Source organism: Salvelinus namaycush, unplaced genomic scaffold, assembly GCF_016432855.1.
Source record: "Salvelinus namaycush isolate Seneca unplaced genomic scaffold, SaNama_1.0 Scaffold103, whole genome shotgun sequence".
NCBI lineage: Eukaryota > Metazoa > Chordata > Actinopteri > Salmoniformes > Salmonidae > Salvelinus > Salvelinus namaycush.
This window is the reverse complement of record NW_024057709.1, coordinates 22,950-42,780: the sequence shown is the minus strand read 5'-3', so window position 1 is coordinate 42,780 and position 19,831 is coordinate 22,950.

Genomic DNA, 19,831 nt, shown 5'->3' with positions numbered 1-19,831 from the left:
ATATATAAACCTCAGTAATTGTAGTGTGTGCAGTACTATATATATTTAAACCTAAGTAATTGTAGTGTGTACTGTACTCTATATATTTAAACCTCAGTAATTGTAGTGTGCAGTACTCTATATATTTAAACCTCAGTAATTGTAGTGTGTACAGTACTCTATATATTAAACCTCAGTAATTGTAGTGTGTACAGTACTCTATATATTAAACCTCAGTAATTGTAGTGTGTACAGTACTCTATATATATTAAACCTCAGTAATTGTAGTGTGTACAGTACTCTATATATTTAAACCTCAGTAATTGTAGTGTGTACAGTACTCTATATATATAAACCTCAGTAATTGTAGTGTGTACAGTACTCTATATATATAAACCGCAGTAATTGTAGTGTATGCTGTACTCTATATATTTTGTACCAATTGAGAACTTTGGTCTAATTCCCTGAGATCTGGATCTTCTCTGGAAAATCATTATTTTAGTCTTTTGGGGTTTTACTGCCAGGGCCCAGGTCTGGCAGTACTGCTCTAGCAGGTCCAGGCTCTGCTGTAGGCCATGTGCTGTGGCTGACAGCAGGCATAAGGTCATCTGCCAAGATCATGCATTTAACCTCTGAATTGTGGAGAACAACCGGGGCTGAGGATTTTTCTAAAATAGTGGCCAATTCGTTGATGTAAATATTGAAGAGAGCGCCAGGGGGCTCAGATTGCAACCCTTGCGAAAGCCTCGCTCCTTCTTAAAGAATTCAGTTATTTTCTTGCCAATTTTGATGCTGCACGTATTGCCAGTATACATTGATTTAACTAGGCAAGTCAGTTAAAAATAAATTCTTATTTAAAATGACGACCTACCAAAAGACAAAAGGCCTCCTTTGGGGTTGGGGGCTGGGATTAAAAATATAAATAAATTAAATAAAAATATAGGACAAAACACACATCACGACAAGAGAGACACCACAACACTACATATAGAGAGACAACACAACACTACATAAAGAGAGACACCACAACTCTACATAAAGAGAGACCTAAGACAACAACATAGCAGCAACACATGACAACACAGCATGGTAGCAACACAACATGTCAACAACATGGTAGCAACACAAAATGGCACCAGCACATGACAACACAGCATGGTAGCAACACAACATGACAACACAGCATGGTAGCAACACAACATGTCAACAACATGGTAGCAACACAAAATGGCACCAGCACATGACAACACAGCATGGTAGCAACACAACATGACAACACAGCATGGTAGCAACACAACATGTCAACAACATGGTAGCAACACAAAATGGCACCAGCACATGACAACACAGCATGGTAGCAACACAACATGACAACACAGCATGGTAGCAACACAACATGTCAACAACATGGTAGCAACACAAAATGGCACCAGCACATGACAACACAGCATGGTAGCAACACAACATGACAACACAGCATGGCAGCAGCACATGACAACACAGCATGGTAGCAACACAACATGACAACACAGCATGGTAGCAACACAACATGTCAACAACATGGTAGCAACACAAAATGGCACCAGCACATGACAACACAGCATGGTAGCAACACAACATGACAACACAGCATGGCAGCAACACATGACAACACAGCATGGTAGCAACACAACATGACAACACAGCATAGTAGCAACACAACATGGCAGCAACACAAAACAGGGTACAAACATTATTGGGCTCAGACAACAGCACAAAGGGCAAGAAGGTAGAGACAACAATACATCACGTAAAAGCAGCCACAACTGTCAGTAAGAGTGTCCATGATTGAGTCTTTGAATGAAGAGATAAAACGGTCCAGTTTGAGTGTTTGTTGCAGCTCGTTCCAGTCTCTAGCTGCAGCGGACTGAAAATAATGTTCTACAAAGTTATTGAAAGTGATCCATGAGGTAAAACATTTGACCTAATTAAATAAAGGTTAAATAAAAAAATAAAAAATAAATAAATCCTGTATGCCAAATAGGATCAAATGCTTTTTGGAAGTCGATAAAGCAAGCATACATTTTGGTCTTATTTTGGTGAACATGTTTATCTATCAGGGTGTAGTATGATCTGTCGTGGGATGTTTTGGTATAAATCCAAGATGTCTTTTACTCAAGACATTGTGCTTATTAAGGAAGTTTAGAACTCTTACATTGATAATACTACAGAAAACCTTCCCCGGGTTACTGTTCACACAAATGCCTCTGTAATTGTTAGGGTCAAATTTGTCTCCGTTCTTAAAGATTGGGGTTATGAATCCTTGATTCCAGATGTCAGGGAAATAACCGACACTCAGGATCAAATTAAACAGCCATTAGGTACACATGTTTTATTTATTTGACGTTTCTTATAGAGCTCCTGGTCAGTAATTGGAGAGTCCAGTGGATTTTGATTGTCCTTTATAGCTTTTTCTAATCCATTCAACTTCTCATGAACTTGGTATTGTAGTTTTTTTTAGAGGGCGCTGTTTTTTGTAGAACAGTGTGTTTTTTGTATGTCTCCCGAGTGGTGCAGCAGTCTAAGGCACTGCACCTCAGTGCAAGAGGTGTCACTACAGTCCCTGGTTCAAATTCAAGCTGTATCTCATCCGACTGTGATTGTGAGTTCCATAGGGCGGCGCACAATTGGCCCAGCGTCGTCTGGGTTTGGCCGGTGTAGGCTGTCATTGTAAATAAGAATTTGTTCTTAAACTGACTTGCCTAGTTAAATTAATAAAATGGGTTGTCCCATATGCCACTGTTTTGTATCACTAATTACTCTAGTTATGGTTTTTCCAACTTGGCCAGAAGTTGTTTGTGTTTACCTCAGTTTATGTCAGCTGCTTGCTGTTGTACTGTGGGTTTTGGGGTTCTGAGTGTTACGTTTATAGAGTTTTAAAGTCTCACAGTAATAAAAGTCGTAATTCACCATTATTTGGGTTTCTGTGCTTTTGGTTTGATAGTTGTCATCTGTGGTCTTTTTGCTATTTGACTGAATATATTGTTGCTGTTTTTTACAGTTTTTGTGTATTTTATTTGACCTTTATTTGACCTTTATTTAACTAGGCAAATCAGTTAAGAACATATTATTATTTACAAAGACGGTCTAGAAACAATGGGTTAACTGCCTTGTTCAGGGGCAGAACGACTGATTTTTACCTTGTCAGCTCAGGGATTCAATTTTGTAACCTTTCGGTTACTAGTCCAACACTCTAACCACTAGGCTACCTGCTGGTTACTAGTCCAACACTCTAACCACTAGGCTACCTGCTGGTTACTAGTCCAACGCTCTAACCACTAGGCTACCTGCTGGTTACTAGTCCAACACTCTAACCACTAGGCTACCTGCTGGTTACTAGTCCAACACTCTAACCACTAGGCTACCTGCTGGTTACTAGTCCAACGCTCTAACCACTAGGCTACCTGCCGGTTACTAGTCCAACACTCTAACCACTAGGTAACCTGCTGGTTACTAGTCCAAAACTGTAACCACTAGGCTACCTGCTGGTTACTAGTCCAACGCTCTAACCGCTAGGCTACCTGCTGGTTACTAGTCCAACGCTCTAACCACTAGGCTACCTGCTGGTTACTAGTCCAACACTAACCACTAGGCTACCTGCTGGTTACTAGTCCAGCGCTCTAACCACTAGGCTACCTGCTGGTTACTAGTCCAACACTAACCACTAGGCTACCTGCTGGTTACTAGTCCAACGCTCTAACCACTAGGCTACCTGATGGTTACTAGTCCAACGCTCTAACCGCTAGGCTACCTGCTGGTTACTAGTCCAACGCTCTAACCACTAGGCTACCTGCTGGTTACTAGTCCAACGCTCTAACCACTAGGCTACTAGTCCACTCTAACCACTAGGCTACCTGCCGGTTACTAGTCTAACGCTCTAACCACTAGGCTACTAGTCCACTCTAACCACTAGGCTACCTGCTGGTTACTAGTCCAACGCTCTAACCACTAGGCTACTAGTCCACTCTAACCACTAGGCTACCTGCTGGTTACTAGTCCAACGCTCTAAACACTAGGCTACTAGTCCACTCTAACCACTAGGCTACCTGCTGGTTACTAGTCCAACGCTCTAACTACTAGGCTACTAGTCCACTCTAACCACTAGGCTACCTGCTGGTTACTAGTCCAACGCTCTAACCACTAGGCTACTAGTCCACTCTAACCACTAGGCTACCTGCTGGTTACGAGTCCAACGCTCTAACCGCTAGGCTACCTGCTGGTTACTAGTCCAACGCTCTAACCACTAGGCTACCTGCTGGTTACTAGTCCAACACTCTAACCACTAGGCTACCTGCTGGTTACTAGTCCAACGCTCTAACCACTAGGCTAGCTGCTGGTTACTAGTCCAACGCTCTAACCACTAGGCTACCTGCTGGTTACTAGTCCAACACTCTAACCACTAGGCTACCTGCTGGTTACTGGCCCAACACTCTAACCACTAGGCTACCTGCTGGTTACTGGCCCAACACTCTAACCACTAGGCTACCTGCTGGTTACTAGTCCAACGCTCTAACCACTAGGCTACCTGCTGGTTACTAGTCCAACACTCTAACCACTAGGCTACCTGCTGGTTACTAGTCCAACGCTCTAACCACTAGACTACCTGCTGGTTACTAGTGCAACGCTCTAACCACTAGGCTACCTGCTGGTTACTAGTCCAACGCTCTAACCACTAGGCTACCTGCTGGTTACTAGTCCAACGCTCTAACCACTAGGCTACCTGCTGGTTACTAGTCCAATGCTCTAACCACTAGGCTACCTGCTGGTTACTAGTCCAACACTCTAACCACTAGGTAACCTGCTGGTTACTAGTCCAAAACTGTAACCACTAGGCTACCTGCTGGTTACTAGTCCAACGCTCTAACCGCTAGGCTACCTGCTGGTTACTAGTCCAACGCTCTAACCACTAGGCTACCTGCTGGTTACTAGTCCAACACTAACCACTAGGCTACCTGCTGGTTACTAGTCCAGCGCTCTAACCACTAGGCTACCTGCTGGTTACTAGTCCAACACTAACCACTAGGCTACCTGCTGGTTACTAGTCCAACGCTCTAACCACTAGGCTACCTGATGGTTACTAGTCCAACGCTCTAACCGCTAGGCTACCTGCTGGTTACTAGTCCAACGCTCTAACCACTAGGCTACCTGCTGGTTACTAGTCCAACGCTCTAACCACTAGGCTACTAGTCCACTCTAACCACTAGGCTACCTGCCGGTTACTAGTCTAACGCTCTAACCACTAGGCTACTAGTCCACTCTAACCACTAGGCTACCTGCTGGTTACTAGTCCAACGCTCTAACCACTAGGCTACTAGTCCACTCTAACCACTAGGCTACCTGCTGGTTACTAGTCCAACGCTCTAAACACTAGGCTACTAGTCCACTCTAACCACTAGGCTACCTGCTGGTTACTAGTCCAACGCTCTAACTACTAGGCTACTAGTCCACTCTAACCACTAGGCTACCTGCTGGTTACTAGTCCAACGCTCTAACCACTAGGCTACTAGTCCACTCTAACCACTAGGCTACCTGCTGGTTACGAGTCCAACGCTCTAACCGCTAGGCTACCTGCTGGTTACTAGTCCAACGCTCTAACCACTAGGCTACCTGCTGGTTACTAGTCCAACACTCTAACCACTAGGCTACCTGCTGGTTACTAGTCCAACGCTCTAACCACTAGGCTAGCTGCTGGTTACTAGTCCAACGCTCTAACCACTAGGCTACCTGCTGGTTACTAGTCCAACACTCTAACCACTAGGCTACCTGCTGGTTACTGGCCCAACACTCTAACCACTAGGCTACCTGCTGGTTACTGGCCCAACACTCTAACCACTAGGCTACCTGCTGGTTACTAGTCCAACGCTCTAACCACTAGGCTACCTGCTGGTTACTAGTCCAACACTCTAACCACTAGGCTACCTGCTGGTTACTAGTCCAACGCTCTAACCACTAGACTACCTGCTGGTTACTAGTGCAACGCTCTAACCACTAGGCTACCTGCTGGTTACTAGTCCAACGCTCTAACCACTAGGCTACCTGCTGGTTACTAGTCCAACGCTCTAACCACTAGGCTACCTGCTGGTTACTAGTCCAATGCTCTAACCACTAGGCTACCTGCTGGTTACTAGTCCAACACTCTAACCACTAGGCTACCTGCTGGTTACTAGTCCAACGCTCTAACCACTAGGCTACCTGCTGGTTACTAGTCCAACGCTCTAACCACTAGGCTACCTGCTGGTTACTAGTCCAACGCTCTAACCACTAGGCTACCTGCCGGTTACTAGTCCAATGCTCTAACCACTAGGCTACCTGCCGGTTACTAGTCCAACGCTCTAACCACTAGGCTACCTGCTGGTTACTAGTCCAACACTCTAACCACTAGGCTACCTGCTGGTTACTAGTCCAACGCTCTAACCACTAGGCTACCTGCTGGTTACTAGTCCAACGCTCTAACCACTAGGCTACCTGCTGGTTACTGGTCCAACGCTCTAACCACTAGGCTACCTGCTGGTTACTAGTCCAATGCTCTAACCACTAGGCTACCTGCCGGTTACTAGTCCAACGCTCTAACCACTAGGCTACCTGCTGGTTACTAGTCCAACACTCTAACCACTAGGCTACCTGCTGGTTACTAGTCCAACGCTCTAACCACTAGGCTACCTGCTGGTTACTAGTCCAACACTCTAACCACTAGACTACCTGCTGGTTTCTAGTCCAACGCTCTAACCACTAGGCTACCTGCTGGTTACTAGTCCCAACGCTCTAACCGCTAGGCTACCTGCTGGTTACTAGTCCAACGCTCTAACCGCTAGGCTACCTGCTGGTTTCTAGTCCAACGCTCTAACCACTAGGCTACCTGCTGGTTACTAGTCCCAACGCTCTAACCACTAGGCTACCTGCTGGTTACTAGACCAACGCTCTAACCACTAGGCTACCTGCCGGTTACTAGTCCAACGCTCTAACCACTAGACTACCTGCTGGTTACTAGTCCAACACTCTAACCACTAGGCTACCTGCTGGTTACTAGTCCAACGCTCTAACCAATAGGCTACCTGCTGGTTTCTAGTCCAACGCTCTAACCACTAGGCTACCTGCTGGTTTCTAGTCCAACGCTCTAACCACTAGGCTACCTGCTGGTTTCTAGTCCAACGCTCTAACCACTAGGCTACCTGCTGGTTACTAGTCCCAACGCTCTAACCACTAGGCTACCTGCTGGTTACTAGACCAACGCTCTAACCACTAGGCTACCTGCCGGTTACTAGTCCAACGCTCTAACCACTAGACTACCTGCTGGTTACTAGTCCAACGCTCTAACCACTAGGCTACCTGCTGGTTACTAGTCCAACGCTCTAACCACTAGGCTACCTGCTGGTTACTAGTCCAACGCTCTAACCAATAGGCTACCTGCCTCTCGTATTGCCTTCTGGTATTCTCTGTGCTGTTTTGGACCCGTCTGTATGCATTTCTGATTTTCTACAGCTTACTGGGCTGTGAATGTGTGGTTGTTTCCATGTCTGTTCTTTTGAGGAAGAAGGTCATTTAGCTGTTATCAGATAGAGGTGCTAGTGGCTTGACGGTGAATGAGCTGAGAGAGAAAGGGTCAATGTCTGTAGTCATATAGTCTACTGTGCTGTGTCCAAGAGGTGTTGTCACTGTTGTTTCTATGCGGGAGATTAAGACAGTTAGAAACAGTATGGCCTGTAATAAAGCTGTCCCCTCGTGCGCTCGTTAGATCAGGTAGTGTTCCTGTGCGCGCATTTGTGTCCCCACAGATGAGCACATTTCCCTGGGCCTGGAAAGGGCACGTCTCTTCCTCAAGGGAAGATCTCCTCTGAGTAATAGAGGGATTCTGAGGGGGCGATATATATTGCAGTTTTAACCAAATGTGATATTTACCAATTTTGAAGAGATCAATTCGATTTTGTAGTTCTGATTTATACCAATTGATCAATCCTCCGGAGTCTCTGCCTCTATTGACAGAGCTGTGTTTCTGTGACGGCACAATAACCTCTCTGTAGCCTGTGGGACACATGTCTGTCTTGCACCATGTCACCTGCAGAATGATTTTTTTTTACTCCAGTGCTAAACTCTTTAGTCCAAAGGTTGATGAGTTTAGTCCCTGAATGTTCCACATGCTAACTGATAGCGATTTCATGTTGCAGAAAGAAAGAATAGCACAATCAGAAATACAGTAACTACTAAACTTCTAAATTGTTCAGAGTGAGATAAACAGGACAGTCAGAAATACAGTAACTACTAAACTTCTAAGTTGTTCAGAGTGAGATAAACACGATAACAGCAAACACTCTTTTGATTTTTTCCCCCTTCTTCCTATTCATTGAACTAGTAAACTGTTAGTACAATAGCTGTGTGTCTCTCCCCCCTCCTCTCTGTGCCTGAAGCCGGTCCAAAGCTCCTGTGGCCAGCAGCAGCTAAATGTTCCACGTCCCTTTACAAGCAGCAATGCATGAGACTGTAAAAAGCTACAGTAGGGTTTCTGCTGTGAACCAGGGGGGCCGTTCTGCAGACTGTGGGATGATACTGTGGTAATATAACGTTACTGTTTTGGTAAGGAGAACGGCACCTGTATGAAAACATGTGGTTGTGGCTGACCAGAGGTGACCTGACCATCTGGCCAGAACAGAGTTCAACCCCAATGCTGAGGTGACCTGACCATCTGGCCAGAACAGAGTTCAACCCCAATGCTGAGGTGACCTGACCATCTGGCCAGAACAGAGTTCAACCCCAATGCTGAGGTGACCTGACCATCTGGCCAGAACAGAGTTCAACCCCAATGCTGAGGTGACCTGACCATCTGGCCAGAACAGAGTTCAACCCCAATGCTGAGGTGACCTGACCATCTGGCCAGAACAGAGTTCAACCCCAATGCTGAGGTGACCTGACCATCTGGCCAGAACAGAGTTCAACTCCAATGCTGAGGTGACCTGACCATCTGGCCAGAACAGAGTTCAACCCCAATGCTGAGGTGACCTGACCATCTGGCCAGAACAGAGTTCAACCCCAATGCTGAGGTGACCTGACCATCTGGCCAGAACAGAGTTCAACCCCAATGCTGAGGTGACCTGACCATCTGGCCAGAACAGAGTTCAACCCCAATGCTGAGGTGACCTGACCATCTGGCCAGAACAGAGTTCAACCCCAATGCTGAGGTGACCTGACCATCTGGCCAGAACAGAGTTCAACCCCAATGCTGAGGTGACCTGACCATCTGGCCAGAACAGAGTTCAACCCCAATGCTGAGGTGACCTGACATACAGGCCAGAACAGAGTTCAACCCCAATGCTGAGGTGACCTGACCATCTGGCCAGAACAGAGTTCAACCCCAATGCTGAGGTGACCTGACCATCTGGCCAGAACAGAGTTCAACCCCAATGCTGAGGTGACCTGACCATCTGGCCAGAACAGAGTTCAACCCCAATGCTGAGGTGACCTGACCATCTGGCCAGAACAGAGTTCAACCCCAATGCTGAGGTGACCTGACCATCTGGCCAGAACAGAGTTCACCCACAATGCTGAGGTGACCTGACCATCTGGCCAGAACAGAGTTCAACCACAATGCTGAGGTGACCTGACCATCTGGCCAGAACAGAGTTCAACCCCAATGCTGAGGTGACCTGACATACAGGCCAGAACAGAGGTCACCCACAATGCTGAAGTGACCTGACATACAGGCCAGAACAGAGTTCACCCACAAGGCTGAGGGGTGGTGTGTACAACCTGTTCATTACACACAGACAATAATGATACAGCCCCTGAAACAACAGTTAGGAGGACGGCCTATTGAGATTACATCATCTCTTGTCCATTCATCAGTCCACAGACAGACCTGGGTGTGACTTCATACCACAAACAGAACTGACCCAAGAGTGAGATTCACAAAAAACCTTCATAGCTCAAAGATCCTCAAGGCAATGGACATCCGAACGAAGATCTTAGATCTCAGTCCTATAAAAGGTTTTGGGAAACTCACCCGAAACGGAGGAAGAAAAAAAAAGTCATTTTGTGGTTCCAGATGCTCCTACAGGATGAATCAGATCAGAGGGCTGGGAGCCTGTTTAAGAACACAGCAGACCTAAACCAGAGACAGAAGGGGTAACCCAGATATGTCACAGGGGCTATAAAGTTGAAGCATCTGTTTAGAACATTTTCTCAACACCAAATATGGTAGTGAGAGGAAGTCCAGTGGCAGGAAGTGGGAGAGGATCCTTTGTAGCTCAGTTGGTAGAGCGTGGCGCTTGTCATGCTAGAGTAGTGGGTTTGACTCCACCCCCATCACTCATAAGTAAAATGTATGAACACATGACTATAAGCCGCTTTGGATGAAATGGCATATTAAAGAGGCTGGATCTAGGTGGAACTGGGCTGACATTGTGTAAATGTTCTCATAGATGAAACATCTGATCTCAATGAATGTTTCGGTTCCCAAACCTAAAATCTGTCACGAACAAAATTTTATAGACTTTACGCTTTGCCAAGAAATTGCGTTGTTTAGGAGAGCAAGGTCGAATTGAGTTTGTGCACGTCACAGAGGAGGCGTTCCCTAACAATAATATGCAAATACATGCTACAACACGCCAATAGGATCTCGCTACCTCGTGCTTGTTCTGTCCATTATGCTTCATTTGCTCTTAATGTAAACGACACAGATGAACTATCTTGGGTTATTTATAAATATCTTTGATTTACCTGCTTAATGCTCACATGGTTGTGTAGGTGCAGCTTAGGCTTGGTTAAAGCATCTCTTTATCAAGATGGGAGAGGAGGAGAGAGGAGGAGAGAGGAAGAGAGAGGAGGAGAGAGGAAGAGAGAGGAAGAGAGAGAAGGGGAGAAGAGGAGAGAGGAAGAGAGAGGAGGAGAGAGGAAGAGAGAGGAGGGGAGAGGAGGGGAGAGAAGGAGAGAGGAAGAGAGAGGAGGAGAGAGAAGAGGAGAAGAGGAGAGAGGAGAGGAGAAGAGGAGAGAGGAGGAGAGAGAAGGAGAGAGAAGGAGAGAGGAAGAGAGAGGAGGAGAGAGAATGGGAGAAGAGGAGAGAGAAGGAGAGAGGAGGAGAGAGGAAGAGAGAGGAAGAGAGAGGAGGGGAGAGAAGGAGAGAGAAGGAGAGAGGAAGAGAGGAGGAGAGAGAAGGAGAGAGGAAGAGAGAGGAGGAGAGAGAAGGGGAGAAGAGGAGAGAGAAGGAGAGAGAAGGAGAGAGGAAGAGAGAGGAGGAGAGAGAAGGGGAGAAGAGGAGAGAGAAGGAGAGAGGAAGAGAGAGGAGGAGAGAGGAGGAGAGAGGACGAGAGAGAAGGAGAGAGGAAGAGAGAGGAAGAGAGAGGAGGGGAGAGGACGAGAGAGAAAGAGAGAGGAGGGGAGAGGACGAGAGAGAAAGAGAGAGGAGGGGAGAGGACGAGAGAGGAGGGGAGAGCCTGTGAATTTGTTCATGGCCTCAGGAACATCAAAGTGGACTTTGTTATCCTTCTCTTAATTTTTCTGCTGGAAAATTGGGAACATTGGACAATGTGCTTAGGGAAGGTAACCAGAACTGGGCCCAGTGGTTGGACTCTATGCAGTGCTCGGCCCAGAGGTTGGGGCTCAGCACAGAGTTGGACCAAGAGGTTGGGGTTGGGGATCTACACACAGCTGGACAAGGGGTTGGGCTCTACACAGAGCTGGACAAGGGGTTGGGCTCTACTCAGAGCTGTAACCAGGGATTGGGCTCTACTCAGAGCTGTAACCAGGGATTGGGCTCTACTCAGAGCTGTAACCAGGGATTGGGCTCTACTCAGAGCTGGACAAGGGGTTGGGCTCTACTCAGAGCTGTAACCAGGGATTGGGCTCTACTCAGAGCTGTAACCAGGGATTGGTCTCTACACAGAGCTGGACAAGGGATTGGGCTCTACTCAGAGCTGTAACCAGGGATTGGGCTCTACTCAGAGCTGTAACCAGGGAGTGGGCTCTACTCAGAGCTGTAACCAGGGGTTGGACTCTACTCAGAGCTGTAACCAGGGATTGGGCTCTACTTAGAGCTGTAACCAGGGATTGGGCTCTACTCAGAGCTGTAACCAGGGATTGGGCTCTACACAGAGCTGGACAAGGGGTTGGACTCTACTCAGAGCTGTAACCAGGGATTGGGCTCTACTCAGAGCTGTAACCAGGGATTGGGCTCTACTCAGAGCTGTAACCAGGGATTGGGATCTACTCAGAGCTGTAACCAGGGATTGGGCTCTACACAGAGCTGGACAAGGGGTTGGACTCTACTCAGAGCTGTAACCAGGGATTGGGCTCTACTCAGAGCTGGACCAGGGGTTGGACTCTACTCACAGCTGGACAAGGGGTTGGACTCTTCTCAGAGCTGGACCAGGGGTTGGACTCTACTCAGAGCTGGACCAGGGGTTGGACTCTACTCAGAACTGGAACCAGGGATTGGGCTCTACTCAGAGCTTGAACCAGGGATTGGGCTCTACTCAAAGCTTGAACCAGGGATTGGGCTCTACTCAGGAACCAGGGGTTGGACTCTACTCAGGAACCAGGGGTTGGGCTATACTCAGGAACCAGGGGTTGGGCTATACTCAGGAACCAGGGGTTGGGCTGTACTCAGAGCTGGACCAGGGGTTGGACTCTACTCAGAGCTTGAACCAGGATTTGGACTCTACTCGGAGCTGGAACCAGGGGTTGGACTCTACTCAGAGCTGGAACCAGGGGTTGGACTCTACTCAGAGCTGGAACCAGGGGTTGGACTCTACTCAGAGCTGGAACCAGGGGTTGGACTCTACTCAGAGCTGGAACCAGGGGTTGGACTCTACTCAGAGCTGGAACCAGGGGTTGGACTCTACTCAGAGCTGGAACCAGGGGTTGGACTCTACTCAGAGCTGGAACCAGGGGTTGGACTCTACTCAGAGCTGGAACCAGGGGTTGGACTCTACTCAGAGCTGGAACCAGGGGTTGGACTCTACTCAGAGCTGGAACCAGGGGTTGGACTCTACTCAGAGCTGGAACCAGGGGTTGGACTCTACTCAGAGCTGGAACCAGGGGTTGGACTCTACTCAGAGCTGGAACCAGGGGTTGGACTCTACTCAGAGCTGGAACCAGGGATTGGACTCTACTCAGAGCTGGAACCAGGGATTGGACTCTACTCAGAGCTGGAACCAGGGATTGGACTCTACTCAGAGCTGGAACCAGGGATTGGACTCTACTCAGAGCTGGAACCAGGGATTGGACTCTACTCAGAGCTGGAACCAGGGGTTGGACTCTACTCAGAGCTGGAACCAGGGGTTGGACTCTACTCAGAGCTGGAACCAGGGGTTGGACTCTACTCAGAGCTGGAACCAGGGGTTGGACTCTACTCAGAGCTGGAACCAGGGGTTGGACTCTACTCAGAGCTGGAACCAGGGGTTGGACTCTACTCAGAGCTGGAACCAGGGGTTGGACTCTACTCAGAGCTGGAACCAGGGGTTGGACTCTACTCAGAGCTGGAACCAGGGGTTGGACTCTACTCAGAGCTGGAACCAGGGGTTGGACTCTACTCAGAGCTGGAACCAGGGGTTGGACTCTACTCAGAGCTGGAACCAGGGGTTGGACTCTACTCAGAGCTGGAACCAGGGGTTGGACTCTACTCAGAGCTGGAACCAGGGGTTGGACTCTACTCAGAGCTGGAACCAGGGGTTGGACTCTACTCAGAGCTGGAACCAGGGGTTGGACTCTACTCAGAGCTGGAACCAGGGGTTGGACTCTACTCAGAGCTGGAACCAGGGGTTGGACTCTACTCAGAGCTGGAACCAGGGGTTGGACTCTACTCAGAGCTGGAACCAGGGGATGGACTCTACTCAGAGCTGGAACCAGGGGATGGACTCTACTCAGAGCTGGAACCAGGGGATGGACTCTACTCAGAGCTGGAACCAGGGGATGGACTCTACTCAGAGCTGGAACCAGGGGTTGGACTCTACTCAGAGCTGGAACCAGGGGTTGGACTCTACTCAGAGCTGGAACCAGGGGTTGGACTCTACTCAGAGCTGGAACCAGGGGTTGGACTCTACTCAGGAACCAGGGGTTGGACTCTACTCAGGAACCAGGGGTTGGACTCTACTCAGGAACCAGGGGTTGGACTCTACTCAGGAACCAGGGGTTGGACTCTACTCAGGAACCAGGGGTTGGACTCTACTCAGGAACCAGGGGTTGGACTCTACTCAGGAACCAGGGGTTGGACTCTACTCAGGAACCAGGGGTTGGACTCTACTCAGGAACCAGGGGTTGGACTCTACTCAGGAACCAGGGGTTGGACTCTACTCAGGAACCAGGGGTTGGACTCTACTCAGGAACCAGGGGTTGGACTCTACTCAGGAACCAGGGGTTGGACTCTACTCAGGAACCAGGGGTTGGACTCTACTCAGGAACCAGGGGTTGGACTCTACTCAGAGCTGGAACCAGGGGTTGGACTCTACTCAGAGCTGGAACCAGGGGTTGGACTCTACTCAGAGCTGGAACCAGGGGTTGGACTCTACTCAGAGCTGGAACCAGGGGTTGGACTCTACTCAGAGCTGGAACCAGGGGTTGGACTCTACTCAGAGCTGGAACCAGGGGTTGGACTCTACTCAGAGCTGGAACCAGGGGTTGGACTCTACTCAGAGCTGGAACCAGGGGTTGGACTCTACTCAGAGCTGGAACCAGGGGTTGGACTCTACTCAGGAACCAGGGATTGGACTCTACTCAGGAACCAGGGATTGGACTACTCAGAGCTGTAACCAGGGGTTGGACTCTACTCAGAGATGGAACCAGGGGTTGGGCTCTACTCAGAGCTGTAACCAGGGGATGGACTCTACTCAGAGCTGTAACCAGGGGTTGGACTCTACTCAGAGCTGTAACCAGGGGTTGGACTCTACTCAGAAATGGAACCAGGGGTTGGACTCTACTCAGGAACCAGGGGTTGGACTCTACTCAGAGATGGAACCAGGGGTTGGGCTCTACTCAGGAACCAGGGGTTGGACTCTACTCAGAACTGAAACCAGGGATTGGGCTCTTCTCAGAACTGGAACCAGGGATTGGGCTCTACTCAGGAACCAGGGGTTGGACTCTACTCAGGAACCAGGGGTTGGACTCTACTCAGGAACCAGGGGTTGGACTCTACTCAGAGCTGGAACCAGGGGTTGGACTCTACTCAGAGCTGGAACCAGGGGTTGGACTCTACTCAGAGCTGGAACCAGGGGTTGGACTCTACTCAGAGCTGGAACCAGGGGTTGGACTCTACTCAGAGCTGGAACCAGGGGTTGGACTCTACTCAGAGCTGGAACCAGGGGTTGGACTCTACTCAGGAACCAGGGATTGGACTCTACTCAGGAACCAGGGGTTGGACTCTACTCAGAGATGGAACCAGGGGTTGGACTCTACTCAGAACTGAAACCAGGGATTGGGCTCTTCTCAGAACTGGAACCAGGGATTGGGCTCTACTCAGGAACCAGGGGTTGGACTCTACTCAGAGCTGGAACCAGGGATTGGGCTCTACTCAGGAACCAGCGATTGGACTCTACTCAGAGCTGTGTGAAAACATAGCGGTTAGAAGCAGTAGGACCATCTGAAGTTGAGTCCATCCATCATATTCCTCCATCTCCATCTCCATCTGCTACCTGCAATTGTGTGGAAGCTAGGCTATCTCACCATGTACACAGACAAATGACTGGAGCTTATAACAGATAGGCTAAGCTAGGCTACCTAATCAACACTAGTGCGTGGACACTGAGGGCTCTATATTAACAAACCTAAAGCAATGGTAAATCTTAGTGCTGGTGGTAGCATTATAGTTTGGGGAGGGGAGGGGGGTGTCAGAAATATTTTTGCTATTTTCACAACTGAAATGTTGTGTGTAGAAGCTGGCAGTGGTGAGAAAGGGTTTTTGACGAATAAACAAGTTGTGGGTGTATTGAGGCTTGGCCCCTCACTGACCAATCAGAACGTGTTCCATATGTGGTTGCTTCAAGTTGTGTATTTACCGTCTTTTATGTATTGTGATGTCATCAACTCCAATTCTAGTGTTAGTCCGTTTTGTAGCCTAGTTAGTTAAATAGCCATCCCCGTATTTACTAGATACGTCGAACATGTTTGTTGTCCACATTGTTCGTATTGCATTGCTTCAATATGGAAATACATTGTTAAACATTTGCACTGATATAGAGGCCTACTGTAAATAACAGTCTGGACATGGACACGATAAACGTAGTCAATAAGCAACATTAAATTCACCGGCCTATTGATAAGGCCAAAAAAAGACAGTGTATAATTCTAATCAGATTCTAATAAAAATTAAATAACTACTTGTTTTAAAATAGGCTGTGTTTAAATACAGTTCCAGATAATATATAATATAATAATAATAACATAATTACTCCTCGTGGGCGTATAATACAGACAAGGCCAACTTATGGAGGGTTTTTACCCACATCCAAACTGTTCACAGGGGTTAAAGATCCAATATACAGAGAAAGAGAAGGAGAGAGGAGGAGAGAGGAAGAGAGAGGAAGAGAGAGGAGGGGACAGGAGGGGAGAGGTTAAAGATCCAATATACAGAGAAAGGGGGAATGTCCGCTCACTGTTACACTGCTCTCAAATGTAATGTTTTATAAACATCATCATCTAACAGGTCATATTTAGACTCCTCCGGAAATAGCAGACGGAATCGTATCGCGTTCCAGCCATGTAGCCTGCGTTCTCCCCATCAACCCCATTGGACGGTGAACCTTTCTAATAAGTTTTTTAAAAATCAAACAAACGAAAAACAATCAATCTGTTTGGTAAAATAACAACAATATTTCTAAAATAGGATCGGGTTAGAAGCATGATATCATAAATCTATTCTCTCGTTCCATGGCGCTGTGGGCACATGTAGGTCCAAATGTCTTTACGCATAACATTCCCATGTGAATAATGAAAAGGGCAAAAACCTCTCAAATATTCATCAGCACTCTCAGTAGACCATTTAAAAGCCCTTTATTCATAGGCTACTTAGCTAATGGGCAGGACAAAAAGACACCTAAGCAATGCTGCTAAACTAGCCTTGATAAATCGTTTATTTTTTATTTTTTATAAAGTCGACATTTACCAGCGCAAAAGGCTGGTATATCTCCTTCCATGGGCACTGTGGTCATGGCTGGATAGACTGCAATTCCACTCTCAAAAATCCATGGATTGCCATTTCACAACTGTGTTACCGTTATAAGACCTGCTTTTTGAGGGTCTTAAAACTTCCCATTAGTGCTGCATTAAATTCGCCGCTTGTTTTTAAGGACACAAATATTGCCGACCCTGGGATTAGGGCTGGAAAATGCCAGTGTGCCAGGTTTTACATGACTAAATTGCAAACCAAAGTGTGTTTGAGACTTGCGCCTCCTAACCGCCAGCCAAAAATATAGCCCCGAGTGAGAAGTGACTGTGGTTTAGCAATGCTAGGCTAGCCAATCACCACTCGGTTAATCAGCACTAGGCTAGCAAACTAGCTACACACCACTATGTTTATCAGCGCTAGGCTAGCAAGCTATACACCACTAGGTTTATCAGCGCTAGGCTAGCAAGCTATACACCACTAGGTTTATCAGCGCTAGGCTAGCAAGCTATACACCACTAGGTTTATCAGCGCTAGGCTAGCAAGCTATACACCACTAGGTTTATCAGCGCTAGGCTAGCAAGCTAGATACACACCAGTAGGTTTAACAAAGCTAGGCTAGCAAGCTAGTTACACACCACTAGGTTTATCAGCGCTAGGCTAGCTACACGCCTAGCTTTTCAGAGTCATCCTTGTCTTTAATAACGAAATGTCTCTCAATTAAAACTCTCAAGTAAAATGTTGTAAAATATATTTTTTTAATTCAGTCTTTGCGGATAGGGAGCTACATTATTCCAGAATGAGAGGAGAAAGCCACACTACTAGAAATCAGACACTCTTATCTTTAGTAGGTTCAACAATATTTGTCATTGTCACCTTGGAGACCAATAAATCATTCCACCCTCTCTCTGGTTCAAATGATCCTCCACTACATAGAACCCACAGAACATAGAACACTACATAGAACCCACAGAACACTACATAGAACCCACAGAACACTACATAGAACCCACAGAACACTACATAGAACCCACAGGCCAGCTGTTGTGGGTGCTCCTCCATTTTAAAGTATGGATGTAAAAAGTCCTGCCACAAACAACTCTATTTCCGAGGTTCAGTCCCTCCCTTCCTGTTTTTTGAGGATGTTTGAACAGATTTTTTTTTCGGAGTCGGGGCGAATAAATGTTATTGGCCATCGTAATTGGAGCTGAAAGATACAGTTGCTCTGTACCTGACACACACACACACACAGACACACACACACACACACACACACACACACACACACACACACACACACACACACACACACACACACACACACACACACACACACACACACACACACACACACACACACACACACACACACACACACACACACACACACACACACACACACACACACACACACACACACACACACACACACACACACAGAACTTGAAACACACACACAGCTGGACAGCCACAGAGAGAGGGTGACTCCCTGGTACATTCTTAGCATTACTACCGACCACATGAAGAGGCCAGGCCAACCCTAACCCTAATCCAGGCCAGCGTAGCGTAGGCTGCTACAGGCCTCAGAGCTGCAAATAGACTGTCAACCAGGAGAAGAGAGGACTTACATCAGCATCCATGAATGGAGCTAATTTCATTAATTTGATTTATTTAGCCAAGATAGTCCACTTCGTAACTCTTGCCACTGTTTTCCTAGGAGTCCACTGTGTCACTGCCTGTCAGTTAACCTGCCACGCTGTTTCCACTGTGTCACTGCAACACAGTCAGTTAACATGCCACGCTGTTTCCACTGTGTCACTGCAACACAGTCAGTTAACCTGCCACGCTGATTCCACTGTGTCACTGCCAGTCAGTTAACCTACCATGCTGATTCCACTGTGTCACTGCCAGTCAGTTAACCTACCATGCTGATTCCACTGTGTCACTGCCAGTCAGTTAACCTGCCACGCTGATTCCACTGTGTCACTGCCAGTCAGTTAACCTAGCATGCTGATTCCACTGTGTCACTGCCAGTCAGTTAACCTGCCACGCTGATTCCACTGTGTCACTGCCAGTCAGTTAACCTACCACGCTGATTCCACTGTGTCACTGCCAGTCAGTTAACCTGCCACGCTGATTCCACTGTGTCACTGCCAGTCAGTTAACCTAGCACGCTGATTCCACTGTGTCACTGCCAGTCAGTTAACCTACCACGCTGATTCCACTGTGTCACTGCCACACAGTCAGTTAACCTACCACGCTCATTCCACTGTGTCACTGCCAGTCAGTTAACCTACCACGCTGATTCCACTGTGCCACTGCCAGTCAGTTAACCTACCACCCTGATTCCACTGTGTCACTGCCACACAGTCAGTTAACCTTGTTAAGTGTAGCGACACAGGGAAACCCAAGAGCAGACTCAGATGAGGAAACAGGGATGAATGAACCAAAATATTTAGTGTTACACAGAGAGATATGGAGTGCAGGTCCGTGGAAGCTCGGATGACTTGCAAAAAAAACAGATGTGGAGACTGAGGTTGGAGTTGGCTGAGTAGAACAGGTCCTGAGGGGAATTCCAAGGTAGTGGTGCTGAGTAAAATCCAGAGCAAGGTAGTTGGGTGGTGAGATGTGGAACAGGAGACAGGAGCCAGAGACAGAGCGGTAAACTGCAATGAGAGGATAAACGGTGTCAGGCAGGGAAACAGGCACAGCAGCGTAACAGGATCTTGCATA